This window comes from Balaenoptera physalus (genome assembly GCF_965194825.1).
Source record: "Balaenoptera physalus genome assembly, chromosome: 4".
Lineage (NCBI taxonomy): Eukaryota > Metazoa > Chordata > Mammalia > Artiodactyla > Balaenopteridae > Balaenoptera > Balaenoptera physalus.
Genome location: NC_138891.1, coordinates 81,294,233 through 81,309,805, shown reverse-complemented (window position 1 = coordinate 81,309,805; position 15,573 = coordinate 81,294,233). Strand labels below are relative to the sequence as shown.

General features: G+C 39.8%; 1 protein-coding gene and 1 pseudogene across 5 annotated transcripts in view; both read right to left on the bottom strand.

Moving 5' to 3' along the window:
* IGSF11 (immunoglobulin superfamily member 11) overlaps nt 1-15,573 on the bottom strand; it is a 160,898-nt gene that overhangs the window by 16,309 nt on the left and 129,016 nt on the right. The gene's annotated exons all lie outside the window — the stretch shown is intronic.
* Nucleotides 9,656-14,441, bottom strand: LOC309659867 (tetratricopeptide repeat protein 19, mitochondrial pseudogene; annotated as a pseudogene). Its single transcript has one exon. The product of its transcript is annotated as a tetratricopeptide repeat protein 19, mitochondrial pseudogene (transcript).

Below are 15,573 nucleotides of genomic sequence, written 5' to 3'. Positions count from 1 at the left end.
GGTTTGGTGGTGCTAAATTCTCTTAGCTTTTGCTTGTCTGTAAAGCTTTTGATTTCTCCATCAAATCTAAATGAGATCCTTGCCGGGTATAGTAATCTTGGTTGTAGGTTCTTCCCTTTCATCACTTTAAGTATATCATGCCATTCCCTTCTGGCTTGCAGAGTTTCTACTGAGAAATCAGCTGTTAACCTTATGGGAGTTCCCTTGTATGTTATTTGTCGTTTTTCCCTTGCTGCTTTCAATAATTTTTCTTTGTCTTTAATTTTTGCCACTTTGATTACTATGTGTCTCGGCGTGTTTCTCCTTGGGTTTATTCTGTATGGGACTCTCTGCGCTTCCTGGACTTGGGTGGCTATTTCCTTTCCCATGTTAGGGAAGTTTTCGACTATAATCTCTTCAAATATTTTCTCTGGTCCTTTCTCTCTCTCTTCTCCTTCTGGGACCCCTATAATGCGAATGTTGTTGTGTTTAATGTTGTCCCAGAGGTCTCTTAGGCTGTCTTCATTTCTTTTCATTCTTTTTTCTTTAGTCTGTTCCGCAGCAGTGAATTCCACCATTCTGTCTTCCAGGTCACTTATCCGTTCTTCTGCCTCAGTTATTCTGCTATTGATTCCTTCTAGTGTAGTTTTCATTTCAGTTATTGTATTGGTCATCTCTGTTTGTTTGTTCTTTAATTCTTCTAGGTCGTTGTTAATCATTTCTTGCATCTTCTCAATCTTTGCCTCCATTCTTATTCCGAGGTCCTGGATCATCTTCACTATCATTATTCTGAATTCTTTCTCTGGAAGGTTGCCTATCTCCACTTCATTTAGTTGTTTTTCTGGGGTTTTTTCTTGTTCCTTCATCTGGTACATAGCCCTCTGCCTTTTCATCTTCTCTATCTTTCTGTAACTGTGGTTTTTGGTCCACAGGCTGCAGGATTGTAGTTTTTCTTGCTTCTGTTGTCTGCCCTCTGGTGGTTGAGGCTATCTAAGAGGCTTGATGGGAGGCTCTGGTGGTGGGTAGATCTGACTGTTGCTGTGGTGGTCAGAGCTCAGTAAAACCTTAATCCACTTGATTGTTGATGGGTGGGGCTGGGTTCCCTCCCTGTTGGTTGTTTTGCCTGAGGCAACCCAACACTGGAGCCTACCCGTGCTCTTTGGTGGGGTTAATGGCAGACTCTGGGAGGGCTCAGGCCAAGGAGAACTTCCCAGAACCTCGGCTGCCAGTGTCCTTATCCCCACGGTGAAACAGAGCCACCACTCGCCTCTGCAGGAGACCCCCCAACACCAGCAGGTAGGTCTGGTTCAGTCTCCCCCAGGGTCACTGCTCCTTCCCCTGGGTCCCGATGCACACATTACTTTGTGTGTGCCCTCCAAGAGTGGGGTCTCTGTTTCCCCCAGTCCTGTCAAAGTCCTGCAATCAATTCCCACTAGGCTTCAAGGCCTGATTCTCTAGGAATTCCTCCTCCCGTAGCCGGACCCCCAGGTTGGGAAGCCTGACGTGGGGCTCAGAACCTTCACTCCAGTGGGTGGACTTCTGTGCTATAAGTGTTCGCCAGTCTGTGAGTCACCCACACAGCAGTTATGGGATTTGATTTTACTCTGATTGCGCCCCTCCTACCGTCTCACTGTGGCTTCTCCTCTGTCCTTGGACGTGGGGTATCCTCCTTGGTGAAGTCCAGGGTCTTCCTGTCAATGATTGTCCAGCAGCCAGTTTTGATTCTGGTGCTCTCGCAAGAGGGAGTGAGAGCACGTCCTTCTACTCCGCCATCTTGGTTAATCTCCCCCCCATGTCTTGTTGATTTCTGGCTTCCATCTTTCTCGAATCCCACCCTGCCCCTATCCCTTCTCCATCCTGATCAGCAGGTCCTTAGTTCAGGCCCTTTTCATTTTTTTTTTTTAATTTTTATTTATTTATTTATTTATTTTTGGCTGTGTTGGGTCTTCGTTTCTGTGCGAGGGCTTTCTCTAGTTGCGGCAAGTGGGGGCCACTCTTCATCGCGGTGCGCTGGCCTCTCACTATCGCGGCACGTGGGCCTCTCACTATCGCGGCCTCTCTTATTGCGGAGCACAGGCTCCAGTCGCGTAGGCTCAGTAGTTGTGGCTCACGGGCCTAGTTGCTCCGCGGCATGTGGGATCCTCCCAGACCAGGGCTCGAACCTGTGTCCCCTGCATTGGCAGGCGGATTCTCAACCACTGTGCCACCAGGGAAGCCCCCTCTTCATTTCTTGATGGAGCTATTATCAAAGCCTCCTATCTGTGACCTGGCTGCCAATCTCTCATCCTGATTGCTGAGGCTGTTTCTAAAATGCAGATCTAGACATCTTCTCTGGCTTTATAGAAAGGCCAGTCAATATCCACAGTCTCAAGGACAACATCCAAATTCTTTGAATGCTATACAGTGACTCTCACAATCTGGACCTGAACTTGCCAACCTCCTCTCTGGTCAAATCTTCATGAATCTTTATGTCAGATCATGAATCTTTATTCACGATCAAAGGTCAAACCTTCGTGAATCTTTATTCATAGTTCTTCTCACTTTAAAATGTCAAAATTTTTAGTGTGTGTGGGATCAAGATGGTAGAGTAGGAGGACTGGGCTCATCTCCCTCATGAATACATCAAAGCTACAACCATATATAGAACAAATCTCACTGAAATCAACCTGGGGACCAGCAGGATGGCTCTTCTACAACCAAGGCTGTAAAGAAAGATCCATACAGAGTCAGGTAGTAAGGGAGGAGAAGCGATCTGGTTGGGACCCCCACCTCTAGAGGGGGACACAGAAGAGGAGGGGATATCACAGGCTCGAGGATTCTCCCTGGGGAGTGAGGGGTCTGAGCCACATATTAGGCGGCCCAGCCCTGGGGTCCAGCACTAGGAAGACAAGCCCCCTTGGTGGTTTTCAGACCACCAACGTGGCTTACTGGAGGGCTGTAAGAAACCAAGACTACACTCTTGAAGAGTACATGCACAGACCTGCTTGCTGCCAGTCGCAGCACAGAACAGCAGACTGGAAACTGTGTGGAGCTCTGGCCAGCCTGCCAGGACCACCCTGGCATGCCCCCATCCGGCAATGGCAACCTGCTCCAGCCACTCTTGTTCCAAAGCTGCTCTCCACTAAGGTGGAGGCTGCTGTTGCCAACAAGTGTGCACACACTTCGAGAGAAGAGAACTTGGTCTGACCCCGGCCCTGCCTCTGACCAGGGCAAAGGCAGCCATGGCCAGTGCACGCTTTGGTGCACACACTCAGAAGGGTGAAAGGCTAGCTCCAGGGCAGAAACAGCCATCCCCTGAGCACGTGTCCCTGCACATACTGGGGAGGGAGCCAGCCCAGTAGTGTGGAACCAACCCCTCTGGCCCTGACCTAGCCTCTAACCCAGGTGCACACACTGGGGAAAAAGTGAAAGCAGCATAGAAGTGCAGCCCCAAATCCTCAGGTCCTGGCCATACTCCAAACCAAGGTTGAGAATGCCATCACACTTGGGAGAAATCCAATTCCCTCAGAGGTCCCGCTCCGACCCCTATGTCCCCAATCCCACCCCCTGATAGGGTGGTGATGGCCACTGAGCACAGGAGAAGCTCCAACTCACACCTGGCTCCAGCTCTAGCCCCTCCATCTCCAGCCCTACCACCCATCAAGGTGGTAGCTGCCAGCACACCCCAGGTGAAGACACAGCCCATGCTCATTTCAGATCCAGTTCTCCTACCAAAGCCACCGGGCACATGCAGACTGCATAGGGACATTCCCACACAAGGACACACCTTCAAGACTGGGAAAGGTAACTGTTTCACCTAATTTCACAGAGTCAGAGAAAGTTAAACAAAATAAGAAGAGGAATGAATATGTTTCAAACAAAAAACAAAAACAAAAAACCTTGACAAAACCCTAATAAAATAGAGATAAGTAATTTACCTGATAAACAGTTCAAAGCAATGGTAATGAGAATGACAACTGAACTTGGGAAAAGAATACATGAACACAGTGAGAACTTTAATAGAGAACTAGAAAACATAAAAAAGAACCAGACACAGCAGAAGAATATAGTAAGTGAAATGAAAAATACAGTAGAGGGAATTAACAGCAGATAAAGTGATACAGAAGAATGCACAAGTGATCTGAAAGATAGAATAATGGAAATCACCCAATCAGAACAGCAAAAAGAAAAACAGATTTAAAAAATGAGAATAGTTTAAAGGACCTCGAGGACAACATAAGTGTACTAATATTTGCATTATAGGAGTCCTAGAAGGAGAAGAGAGAGAGAAAGAAGTAGAAAATGTATTTGATGAAATTATGGTTGAAAACTTCCTGAACTTGAAAAAGGAAACAGATATACAGGTCCAGGAAGCACAGAGAGTCCGAAACAAGATGAACCCAAAGAGACTCACACCAAGAATTAAAATGGCAAAAGTTAAAAATAAAGAGAGAATTTTAAAAGCAGCAAGAGAAAAACCAAGAGTCACATACAAGGGAACCAATATAAAGCTATCAGCTGATTTTTCTGCAGAAACTTTGCAGGCCAGAAGGGAGTGGCATGATATATTCAAAGTGCCGAAAGGGAGAAAATCTACAACCTAGGACACTCTACCCTCCAAGATTATCATTTACAATTGAAGGAGAGATACAAAGCTCCTCAAACAAGCAAAAACTGAGAGATCATCAATACTAAGCTGACCTTACAAGAAGCATTAGAGGGTCCTCTTTAAGTAAAAAAGGCTACAACAAGAAACAAGAAATTATAGGAAGGGAAAAATCCCACTGGTAAAAGCAAATATATAGGAAAGGTTGAGAATCAACCAGTTAAGCAAGTGAGCACAAAGGTTAAAAGACAAAAATTGTAAAGTCAACTTTAACTACAATAAACAGTTAAGGGATTGACACAAAGATATAAAATATGACATCAAAACCAGAAAATGTGGGGGAGAGGAATAAAAATGTAGTACTTTTAGAATGTGCTTAAACTTAAGTAACTATCAGTTTAAAACAAGCAAATATAATTATAGGTCAACATATATGAACTCCATGGTAAGAGCAAATCAAAAACCTACAATAGGTACACAAAAACTACAGAGAAAGAAACACAAACATAACACTAAAGAAAATCACCAAACCACAAGGGAAGAGACTAAAAGAAGAAGAAAAGAACAGGGAAGAACTACAAAAACAACCAGAAAACAAGTAATAAAATGGCAATAAGTACTTACCTATCAATAAGCACTTTAAATGTCAATGGACTAAATGCTCCAGTCAAAAGACATAGGGTGGCTGATCAAATAAAACAAATAAGACCCATCTATATGCTGCCTACAAGAGACTCACAGTGCTAAAACCCACACAGACTAAAAGTGGGAGAATGGAAAAAGATATTCCATGCAAATGGAAACAAATAAGAAAGCTGGGGTAGCAACACTCATATCAGACAAAGTAGACTTTAAAATAAAGTCTATAAAAAAAGACAAAAAGGTCATTATATAATGGTAAAGGGATCAATACAAGAAGAGGATATAAAATTCATTAACATATATGCACATAATATAGGAACACCAAAATATATAAAGCAAATGTTAATAGATATAAAGGAAGAAATTGACAATAATACAATAATAGTAAGGGACATTAACACCTCACTTACATCAATGGATAGATCATCCAGACAGAAAATCAATAAAGAAACAGTGGCCTTAAATGACACAGTAGACCAGATGGACTTAATAGATATCTATAGGACATTCCATACAAAACAAAAGAATGCACATTCTTTTCAAATGCACATGGAATGTTCTCCAGGATAGATCAATTGTTAGGCCACAAAACAAGTCTCAACAAAATTAAAAGGGATATAAATTATATCAAACATATTTTCCAACCATAATTGTATGAAACTAGAAATCAATTATAGGAAGAAAAATAGGAAAAACACAAATACATAGAGACTAAACAACATGTTACCAAAAAACTAATGGGTCAATGAAGAAATCAAAGAGGAAATCAGAAAATACCTTGAGACAAATGAAAATAAAAACACAATTTTCCAAAATTTATGGGATGTAGCAAAAGCAGGTCTACTGGGGTAAGTTTATAGCAATACAGGCCTTCTTCAAGAAACAAGAACAATCTCAAATAAACAACCTAACCTACCATCTAAAGAAATGAGGAAAAAAAAAAAACAAAGTCAGAAAAAGGAAGGAAATAATAAAGATCAGAGTGGAAATAAATTAAAGAGACCAAAAGAAAAGAAAATATCAGTGAAACCAAGAGCTAGTTTTTCAAAAAGATAAGCAAAATTAATAAGCTTTTTGCCAGGCTCATTGAGAAAAAAAGAAAGAGGACACAAATAAACAAAATAAGAAATGAAAGAGAATAAATTACAACTGATATCACAGAAATACAAACAATCATAAGAGAATACTATGAACAGTTATATGCTGACAAATTGGTTGAGCTAGAAGAGATGGATAAATTCCTAGAAACATACAATCTTCCAAGATTGAATCAGGAAGAATAGATAACCTGAACAAACTGATTACTAGTATTGAAAATGAATCAGTAATTAAAACAAAAAAAAACCTCCCAACAAAGAAAAGTCCAGGACTAGATAGCTTCACAGGGGAATTCTACCAAACATATACAGAAGAGTTCATACCTATCCATCTTACACTGTTCCAAAAATTAAAGAGGAAGGAACACTCCTAAATTCATTCTATGAGGTCACCATCACCCTGATACCAAAACTAGATAACAATACTACCCTAAAAATTACAGGTCAATATTTCTGAAGAACAAAGATGCAAAAACCTTCAACAAAATATCAGCAAACCAAATTCAACAGTATATAAAAAGAATCATACACCTTGATCAAGTGGGATTTATTCCAGGGATGCAAGGATGGTTCAGTATCCACAAATCAGTCAATGTGATATACCACATTAACAAAAGGAAGGATAAAAATCACATGATCATTTAGACAGATGCAGACAAAGCATCTGACAAAATTCAACACCCATTCATGATAAAAAACTCTCAACATAGTTGGTATAAAAGAACATATCTCAAAATAATAAAGGCCATTTATGACAAACCCACAGCTAACAACATACTCAATGGGGAAAATCTGAAAGTTTTTCCTCTAAAATCAGGAACAAGACAAGCATGTCCATTCTCACTATTTCTATTTAACACAACATTGGAAGTCCTAACCACAGCAATCAGATAATAAAAATTTAAAAAGGGAAGAAGTAAAACTGTCACTATTTGCAGATGACACAATGCTATATATAGAAAGCCCTAAATTCTCCACCAAAAAACTATTAAAATTAATAAATGAATTTAATCAAGTTGCATGATATAAGATCAATATACAGAGATCTGCTTCTTTTCTATACATCAATAATAAACTATCAGAAAGGGAATACAAGAAAGAATCCCATTTACAATCATATCAAAAAGAATAAAATACTTAGGAATAAATTTAACCAAGGAGATGAAAGGCCTATACTTAGAAAACTATAACACACTGATGAAGGAAACTGAAGATGATACAAAGATATGGAAAGATATCCTGTGTTCATGGATTGGAAGAACTAATATTGTTAAAATGTCCATACTACCCAAAGCAATCTACAGATTTAATGCAATCCCTATCAAAATACCCATGACATTTTTCACAGAACTAAAACAAATGATCCTAAGATTCATATGGAACTGCCAAAGACCCCTAATATCCAAAGCAATCTTTAGGGGGGAAAAAAAACAAAGCTGGAGGTATAATCCTCCCTGGCTTCAGAATATACTACAAAGCTACAGTAATCAAAACAGTATGTTACAAAAAACAGACACATAGATCAATGAAACAGAATAGAGAGTCCAGAAATAAACTCATGCACACATGGGTCAGTTAATCTACAAGAAAGGAGGCAAAAATATACAATGGGAAAAGTCAGTCTCTTCAATGAGTGGTGTTGGGAAAACTGAACAGCTACCTGTAAAAAGATGAAATGAGAACATTTTCTCACACCACATACAAAAATAAATTCAAAATGGATTAAAGACTTAAATGTAAGATTGAAAACTATAAAACTCCTAGAAAAAAACATAGGCAATACACTCTTTCACATAAGTGTTACCAATATTTTTGGACCTGTTTCTTTAGGCAAGGGAAGCAAAAGCAATAATAAACAAATGGAATCTAATTAAACTTAAAGGCTTTTACACAGTGAAGGAAACCACATACAAAATGAAAAGAATAACCTACTGAATGGGAGAAGATATTTGAAAATGACATGTCTGGTAATGGGTTAATATCCAAAATACACAAACAGTTCATACACCTCAATATCTAAAAAGCAAACAACCTGGTTAAAAATTGGGCAGAAGACCTGACTAGACATTTTTCCGAAGAAGACATACAGATGGCCAACAGACATATGAAAATATGTTCAACATTGTTAGTCATCAGGGAAATGCAAATCGAAAACACAACGAGCTATCACTTCACACTGTCAGAATTGCTACTGTAAAAAAGACAACAAATAATAAATGTTGGCAAGGATATAGAGAAAAGGGAACATACACTGTCAGTGGGAATGTAAATTTTTATACCCACTATGGAAAACAGCATGGAGGTTTTTCAAAGAAACTGAAAATAGAACTTCCATATGATCCAGCAATTCCACTGCTGGGTATATATCCAAAGAAAATGAAAACATAAATTCAAAAAGATGTATGCAACCTAATGTTCATAGCAGCATTATTTACAATAGCCAAAATATGGAAGCAACCTAAATGTCCATTAACAGATGAAAGGATAAAGAAGATGTGGTGGGGGGGAATACACACACACAGAGGAAAACTCAGCCATAAAAAAGAATGAAATTCTGCCATTTGCAACAACATGGATGGGCCTGGAGGGTATTGTTCAGTGAGGTAAATCAGACAGAGAAAGAGAAAAACTGTATGTTTTCACTTATATATGGAATCTAAAAAATAAAACAAATAAATGAACATAACAAAACAGACTCAGAGATACAGAGAACAAACTAGGGGTTACCAGTGGGGAAAGTGGTTGGTGGAGTGTCAAGAAAGGGGAAGGGAATTAAGAGGTACAAACTACAAGGTATAAAAAAAAAAAAAATACAATGATGTAATGTACAACACAGGAAATATAGCCAATGTTTTATAATAACTTTAAATGGAGTATAATCTATAAAAATATTGAATCACTATGTTGTATATCTGAAACTAATATAACATTGTAAATCAACTATACTTCAACAAAAAAGTCAAACTTTTATGCTTGTAAGATTTTGCATGCATGGTTCTCTCTATTGATAATAACCGCTTTTACCTGGTAAAACATCTACTCATCCCTTAAGATCCTTTTCTTCTCAGGAATTTCATTCCCTATGAAGTCCTTCCTAAACTCTTCAGGGAGAATTAATACTTCTATCATTTTAACTTTATAGCACTATAAACACTTTTATAGCATTAAATACATAGCACTGTAGTTATCTCTTTATATTGGTCTCCCCCATTAGACAGTGAACTCTAGAATGGAGATATATCTCTTTATTTTTATATTCCTTTACCTTCCCCGACACTCTACCCTAAAGCAGTTGCACAGAATAAGTGTTGTGTCTGTGTATGTGTACACACACACACACACACACACGCGCACACACACACACGCACACACACACACTAAAAGAATGGATGAATGTATGAACAAATGAATACAGTTATGATAATCGCTCGTATTTAATTTTTTCAGAAGAGGGAGTAATGAACACTGCATAGGACTAGCTTCTTTATGTCTGAGGGCAAAATAAAGGGAAAATCTTATCTTTGGTTAGAATAACATCTCGATGAAGAGGAAATAAGCCCCTGTTTATTGGGCAAATTAAGTGGCTGAAGACTTTTCTGCTCCCCATGAGAGAAAAATGGACACACTCTCACTGGGAAGGGAAACAGAGTGGGAGTTCAAGAAGGAGAATCAAGATTCCTGAGGCTTCCCAGCCTGGCAGGAGAATGGGAGTGCTTTCTATCAGTGGACTTTGGGCAAACCTGGTATCCTCTCTGGGCCTCAGTCTCCTCCCTTGTAACACGACAGTGTTGGACTACAGTGATAGTTAAGATGTTCCATCTATGATCTCCATACCAGGTTCTGCACAGAGTTCTCAAGCAAGCAGGAGAGTTAATCATCTCTCTTCACTGCATTGAAAGGATAAGGACAACAGAAGATTTCTTAGGAACCATGAAGGAAAAATGCATAATTTATAAAGAACATTGAAATAATCAGTAGAAGGTATGGGATAGGGTGTAAAAGAAAAAGCTGGGTAAATAGAAAACATAAAATATGGTATTAGAAATTAACTTAAGTATATCCATTATCAAAATTAATATAAATGGATTCAATCAATCAAAGGAAAAATGTTCTCAGATTGTAGACTGGAAACCAAACTAGATCCAGACATGCTGTTTACAAGAGATACACCTAAAACATAAATCATGGAAACCTGAAAGTAAATGAACCATAAAAGAGAAACATAACAATAAGAATTAACCAAAGAAAGCTACTACAGGGGTTTTAATATCAGTTAAAATAACACAAAAATGCATATTAAGCATAAACAATCAGTGAGATATAACAACCTATAAGTAACAGAGGCCCAGGATAGGTTAAAAAAAAGAAGGCATAATTGACAAATCCACAATCCTATTATGTGATTTTTAAACAAATCTCTCACATAAAATACTAGCTGAAACAAATAAAATATTGGTAAAGATATAAAGTATTTGAATAATACGACTAACAAATATAAATTTTAAGAAATATGTATGTATACATACTCCCACTGTAGCACCTGTAAGTGGACAAAACAGCTCCTACTATTCTCTGCCTTGCTTACTCCATGCCAAACACACTGTCTTCTTTGTCCTAAAACACCTCTGCCTTATTCGTACTGTTTCAGAGAATAGAAAAAGAGGAAGAACTGCCCAACTCATTTCATCATCTGATACTAAAACTCAACCAAGGATAACACAAGACAGGAAAATATGGGCCATTCTCACTTATGATCACAGATGAGAAAGTTCTATTAAAATATTAGCATACTGCATATTAGCAATTTATTAAAAACTCATCACAAATAGACTTTATTCCAGAAATGCAAGGCTGTTTTAATGTTTGAAAAATCTATTAATTTAATTCACCTGTTGACATGTGGGGCTGGATAAGTCTTTACTGTGGGGCTGACCTGTGCATATAGGATGTTCAGCAGCATCCCTGGCCTCTACCTACTAGCTGCCAGTAGCACCTTCCTCCCAGCTGTGACAACCGAAAAAGTCTCCAGACACTGCCGAATGAAACTGTCCCTGGTTGAGAACCTACTGATGCAGAGGCTGATGAACTGTCTCATGCATTATGTTTCCACTTAATGGGACCTGGGCCAACTATACAGGCCTTATGAGACACTGCCCAGACTGCTATATTTTGCTTCAGATAATATCCATCGAACATAGTTTTCACTTATTTTAGAATTCAAAGTTTTATATACCAAAAGAACAATACTAAATCCACTTTATTATTCCTCTGTATAAAATCAAAGTATACCTCCACAGGATGCTGGTTCTAAATTTACTCAGTATCTAGTATCCACATGTAAACTATATGAGGACAACTTTTTGGTAACTTTTATTGCGACATAATTTTATTTTATTTATTTATTTATTTATTTATTTTATTGCAGAGTGCCTAGTTTATTATGAAAGGGTTCTCCCAGTATGTACACAGGAACCCAAAGTATCAGTTTATCCTGCCCAGCCCCCCGCCAAAGGCATATCAGCAACAACAGTGTTCCTTCATGGTACCTAGAAGAATTGCAGAACTGCTGGGGTGAAAACATCATTGATGCCCCCCCATGTTGTGTACTTTACACACTCTGAGGCAGTGTGATAAAGCTCTCAACACAGCAGCCTATCCAGGTAAGGACATCCACCGAATGCATTCTCCCAGGGCTAAGAGAGAATCTCACTACACACGAAGATACTGAAACCCAAACTCCAAAAGCCAGAGGTAGGGTCCAGGGCACTGGTTCTTCTACAGCACGAGTCGGACACATCAGAGCAACTGGGAAGCTTTCAACACTACACCTATAGGGCCCCACTCGGAGTCAGAGGGTTTGGGGACACGTGTGACCGGATGCAGAGGAGTGAATGCTCAGAGAGCAGGGACGCAGGAGGTTGTCATTCCTTGCCCTCCTTTTTTCATAGTTGTATATAACCAGAGACATAAAAAAACATACAGTTCGCTTTTATTTATATTCAAATGCGCACTATACTTTCAAGTGCCTAATTCCCACTTTAAAACTTCATGCTGGATGCTGGTGGCAGGCCAAGATATTACTTTTATATACATTAAATCCCACACTGGGCTTCAGGAGATAGATGATAAGAGAAAATAACTCACTGTCAACCCTCTTTGCCATGAGACCGGTAGCTCTGGTCTGCCAGGTATTGATAAAATAAGAGAAGGCAGCAAATCGGTGGACAAAAATCTTATGGGAGAGATGCCTGGCTGAAATACCAGACTCTACCCCAGAGGGAAACTGGCCTCTCTTAATCTAGAGCTATACTCGGACCAGCATGGACAGCACCTAACCAACCATCTGTTACAATGGAAAGCATCAACTGACACCTGTCCTTAGAAGCAGAATCAGGTGGGGGTGAAAGTTTTCTTTGCACAACAAAAGTGGCCGTGTATACAGTGTATACAGCTTGTCCTCCACCAAGGCTAAGTTGAGGGGACTTGAGTATCAAGGACAAAGGATTTAAGCCAATGATTAGGGTGCCGCTGGGACTGGAATAAGAGGTGTTACTAGGCGTTCCCTACAACAAAAAGGGGTCTAGAGCTTGGTAACTTTACGACAAAGGTCTACCTTTTCTTGACAGCTCAGCCAGCTCTTCCCGAATGTGCTGCGCAGAAACCGCATCTCTTTTCAGCTTTGCTCACTTCAGTGCTTCCTGGTAGATCTCTTCTGCTTGTGCATATCGTTCTCTGTGCGTCAGGGCTGCAGCCAGATTACTGAGCAGCACGTGGAGCTCAGGGTGCTCCACCTGTCTCGCCAGGTCTGACGCCCTCTGCGCGTGAACACGAGCCTCGCTGGAGCGGCCCTGTGCATCCAGGGTGGTGGCCAGGTCACTCAGCAGCACGATGGTCTGTGGGTGTCTTCCTCCTAGTATTTCTTCAGAGATCTGTAAAGGTTCTTCATACATCCTTTGTGCCTGTGATGGCTGCTTGGAGAGCAGAAGGTAGTGGGCATAGGTGTCTAGGCACATGCCCAAGAGGAGGTGGATGTTGGCTTTTTCTTCCACTGACAAAGTGTCTTCTGATAATTCCTTTTCTCTTTCAATTTTTTCCTCTAGAGCTGAAATACAGAATTATAGCCAGCAAGAGCCAATTCCTGTCTATCCTGAGCAGTATAAGTGGTGGCCAGCTTTAGAGAGATTTGTATTATTGCATTGTCTTCCTGTTGCATGGCCCCTCCAAGCAAGTAACTCACTGCTGTTCTAAAAAGTTTTTCCGCATTTTCAAGCTGACCCCGTATAAATGGTAAGTTGGTCATCAAATCATAAGTGTAAAAGTGATGGCATTCTTGTTATCACTCTTATAGGCAAGATGAAGAGCATCATGCAAAATTAGCTTCGCCTCTTCTGGCTCATCTTTCATGATGCACAACTGCCAGCCGCAGCAGTTGTGAAATTGTGAAATTTTTTGTTCTAGTTCTGTGAAAAATGCCATTGGTAGTTTGATAGGGATTGCACTGAATCTGTAGATTGCTTTGGGCAGTATAGTCATTTTCACAATGACTTGGATTCTTCCAATCCAAGAACATGGTATATCTCTCCATCTGTTGGTATCATCTTTAATTTCTTTCATCAGTGTCATAGTTTTCTGCACACAGGTCTTTTGTCTCCTTAGGTAGGTTTATTCCTAGGTATTTTATTCTTTATGTTGCAGTGCTAAATGGGAGTGTTTCCTTAATTTCTCTTTCAGATTTTTCATCATTAGTGTACAGGAATGCAAGAGATTTCTGTACATTAATTTTGCATCCTGCTACGTTACCAAACTCGTTGATCAGCTCTAGTAGTTTTCTGGTAGCATTTTTAGGATTCTCTATGTATAGTATCATGTCATCTGCAACCAGTGACAGCTTTACTTCTTCTTTTCTGATTTGGATTCCTTTTATTTCTTTATCTTCTCTGATTGCTGTGGCTAAAACTTCCAAAACTATGTTGAATAATAGTGGTGAGAGTGGACAACCTTGTCTTGTTCCTGATCTTACTGGAAATGGTTTCAGTTTTTCACCATTCAGAATGATGTTGGCTGTGGGTTTGTCATATATGGCCTTTATTATGTTGAGGTAAGTTCCCTCTATGCCTACTTTCTAGAGAGTTTTTTTTTTTAATTAATTAATTTATTTATTTCTGGCTGTGCTGGGTCTTCGCCTCTGTGCGAGGGCCCTCCAGTTGCAGCAAGCGGGGGCCACTCCTCATCGCAGCGCGCGGGCCTCTCGCTATCATGACCTCTCTTGTTGCGGAGCACAGGCTCCAGACGCGCAGGCTCAGCAGTTGTGGCCCACAGGCCCAGCTGCTCCGCGGCATGTGGGATCCTCCCAGAACAGGGCTCGAACCCGTGTCCCCTGCACCAGCAGGCAGATTCTCTACCACTGCGCCACCAGGGAAGCCCCTCTAGAGAGTTTTTATCATAAATGGGTGCTGAATTTTGTCGAAAGCTTTTTCTGCAATTACTGAGATTATCATATGGTTTTCATCCTTCTATTTGTTAATATGGTGTATCACATTAATTGATTTGCATATATTGAAGAATCCTTGCATTTCTGGGATAAAACCCACTTGATCATGGTGTATGATCCTTTTAATGTGCTGTTGGATTCTGTTTGCTAGTATTTTGTTGAGGATTTTTACATCTATGTTCATCAGTGATATTGGCCTATAGTTTTCTTCCTTTGTGACATCTTTGTCTGGTTTTGGTATCAGGGTGATGATGGCCTCATAGAATGAGTTTGGGAGTGTTCCTCCTTCTGCTAAATTTTGGAAGAGTTTGAGAAGGATAGGTGTTAGCTCTTCTCTAAATGTTTGATAGAATTCACCTGTGCAGCCATCTGGTCCTGGACTTTTGTTTGTTGGAAGATTTTTAACCACAGTCTCAATTTCAGTGCTTGTGATTGGTTTGTTTATATTTTCTATTTCTTCCAAGTTCAGTCACAGAAGGATGTGCTTTTCTAAGAATTTGTCCATTTCTTCAAGGTTGCCCATTTTATTGGCATATAGTTGCTTGTAGTAATCTCTCATGATCCTCTCTATTTCTGCGGTGTCAGTTGTTACTTCTCCTTCTTCATTTCGAATTCTATTGAGTCTTCTCCCTTTCTTTCTTGATGAGTTTGGCTAGTGGTTTATCAATTTTGTTTATCTTCTCAAAGAATCAGCTTTTAGTTTTATTGATCTTTGCTATCGTTTCCTTCATTTCTTTTTCATTTATTTCTGATCTGATCTTTATGATTTCTTTCCTTCT